Source organism: Frieseomelitta varia, unplaced genomic scaffold (assembly GCF_011392965.1).
Source record: "Frieseomelitta varia isolate USP_RPSP 00005682 unplaced genomic scaffold, Fvar_1.2 scaffold_277, whole genome shotgun sequence".
NCBI classification, from domain to species: domain Eukaryota; kingdom Metazoa; phylum Arthropoda; class Insecta; order Hymenoptera; family Apidae; genus Frieseomelitta; species Frieseomelitta varia.
Window position 1 is genome coordinate 1271308 of NW_025110009.1, and position 2954 is coordinate 1274261.

At 29.3% G+C, this 2954-nt stretch overlaps 1 long non-coding RNA gene across 1 annotated transcript; it reads left to right on the top strand.

Annotated features, from left to right (window-relative positions):
• Window positions 1-1133: 1133 nt before the first annotated feature.
• LOC122529087 lies at window positions 1134-2947 on the top strand. Its single transcript, XR_006306742.1, has 4 exons — window positions 1134-1308; window positions 1721-1909; window positions 2366-2478; window positions 2802-2947. It is a non-coding gene; the product is annotated as an uncharacterized LOC122529087 (long non-coding RNA).
• The last annotated feature ends 7 nt before the right edge of the window (window positions 2948-2954 follow it).

Sequence of the window (2954 nt, forward strand, 5' to 3'; positions counted from 1 at the left end):
AATTTGAGTCCGTTATTTATAGATGTCGGTTAACGTTATAACATAGAAATTACAGAGAATTCCTGTAATAAATTTCACATTATGTTTGGCATAATCGTAAAACGTAGAGTATAAACACGAATGGCTCTTTAGGTGTGGGAAATCAAATCTGACAAATATTATGATTATATTTGCCAACTGATCGTCAAAAATGGAACGTGTCTTCAAGTAGCTTGAGTCAGTAAACGATTTCGGAAGATATGCGCTTGATATTTCTATTTTTTGAGAATTTCTGTAAGAGTTTGGAATTAATAATTGGAAAGAGGTAATTTTATACTTATTGAATTTGTAAAAAAATTTTCTGGAATTAATTATTCCGGGATATAAATATTAAATTTTAATGGGATTATAAATATAAAAAAAAATTATAATATAAAAATTTTTCCAGGATTAATCTTTTTAGAACTCTTTAAAAAATCAAATATACCAGAAATTATTTTAAAATTTTTAATAATACTAGAGATGTGTTAGAGAATTTACTAATAATGTATATGTATACTAATAATAATAAAAAGTATATCTTTCTTAATTCGTTTTTCATAATAAGTAATACTGATTTTCATTGGTTTTAAATTATAAAATTATATAATTTAAATTTAATAAAAGTTGGAGTACTGAAAATTTGTATTGCAAATTAAAATTTACAATTAGTGAAAGCGAACAGTAGTCGAACGCACTCTATATAGCAATCATTTGAACAGAGAATATGAAGCAGTCGATACGACTTTTATAAATATATGTTATGGAAAAGAGTTCTTTCCCCTTAGTTACAGACGAGGTATATAAATAAATCAAGCATCTTACGAGGTTTCGTGGCCCGTGACCTGAAATACCGACACAGTAAAAAACCACTGCTTTTTTAGCGCACTCTACGTTCAAACAACGGTGAATTGGGGAATTACATCAAGTAAAACGATCGAAGTTGGTCAAGTAGTGAATGTGTCAGGATTTTTGAAACCCATTACAGTGCTTAAATGTTTAAATCGATACTCTTTTCCTTCTTTTTTACGAATTTTTCATGAATTTTGTGTATTTCTGACCAGAATTTTTTTATTTTTTATTTCCAGTTAACATTTCGTATGAAACGCGCGATTGTAGCGCCAACGGTGATATACGAAATACACTTCCTACGATTCTGGAATATATCGATATTTCTCATGATCGATTTTTAAGCAGCAAACATGGCGGAAGGAAGCACACCTAGTCTGTTTGAGGAAAGTGTTGGTTAGACAAATCATTCAGAAAGAAGTATCGTCCAGAAGTTCTCAGGTAAAAATTCAAACATTTAAACAGAATATACCATGTTAAAAGTTATTTATAATTTTATATCAAAATTTAATTTCAATTCCAAACAGTACAAATATTATAACCTTGTAACCTGACTAACTTATTATTATATATAAAATGCTTTTATTTCTATTGTAACATTTTTTACTCATTTGTTAATTTTTTAACTCCATATATTGTGTAATTCTTAACAATATTAAATTCGACAATAATTTATTAAAAATGTACGTATTTAATGACTAAAATAATAATTCTATTGCGTAATATAATAAAATTTCTAAGTTTAAGGTATTGACAATTTTTCATGTAGTGTATGAATATTTTCGTTTTTTTTAAAGAATTTTTCTTGAATTTTGTGTATTTCTGACCAGAATTTTTTATCTTTTATTTCCAGTTAACATTTCGTGTGAAACGTGCGATTGTAGCGCCAACGGTGATATACGAAATACACTTCCTACGATTCTGGAATATATCGATATTTCTCATGATCGATTTTTAAGCAGCAAACATGGCGGAAGGAAGCACACCTAGTCTGTAAAGAGGAAAGTGTTGTCCAGAAAAATCATTCAGAAAGAAGTATTAGGTGAATTCCAGAAGTTCTCAACTAAAAATTTAAATCAACTGTTTTAGATTTATGTTTGTATTGTATATTTTTATGATAAAACGTGCATTTTTGGCTTCAACTCAAGGTAAGATTTAACCAAATAATCGTTACATGCAATTTTCAACAATTAAAGAAATAATATAAATATTTAAACAGAATATATCATGCTAAAAGTTACTTATAATTTCATACCAAAATTTTAATTTTAACCAGTAAAAATATTGTAACCTTGTAATTGACTAACTCATTATATATATGTACATGTATTTTATTATATGTTTTTACACACATACTTGTATTACAACATTTTCTACGTGTTGTGTAAGGCTCTTAAAATCGCATATACTGTCTTTTCAGTGTCGCAAATAAACACTTTCGACTAAACGTATCGAGACAGTACGAGAAATCAACACAATGTTTATGTGTCTATCCTAGTTATGCCTGTTCGTTGAAGATCAGCCCAAGCCCTACTCCTCAATTGTGTGATGAAACATGTAGCGAAGAGTCATTTGGTTCTCGAATTTCGTGACAACAACACGCATTACGTTGTATGTTCGTAATCTTTTCTAACCTATCGGTAGCGTCTAACCTATCAGATTTCCTTCGATAGCGTCGCTTCTTCGTCACTCTTTTACTTCCACTTATATTTCATTAATAGTATATTTAATTAATACACTTGTGTGTAACGATTAGTCGAGCATTACGGTAACGAAATCATGTATTGCCAACTCGGTCGTCGAGTTCACTCGTACAGTTACTGGTAGCTTGTCTCGTGCATTTCTTTAGTAGAATTTAATGTTGATTATCGTTTCATTTTTACACATTTGTCTTCGTTTCATACATTTGTTCTAATTTTTGGTTTATTTTGCAGGTTATTTCTTGATTGCAGGATAGAACACATAGACACACCGATTATAAATGGCTCATGTAATATTCTTTGACGGAAATTTGGTAACATTTCATTTATTTTAGATATACACGATTGATCCGTGATTAAACGATTCAAAGCAAGATTTCACACGCG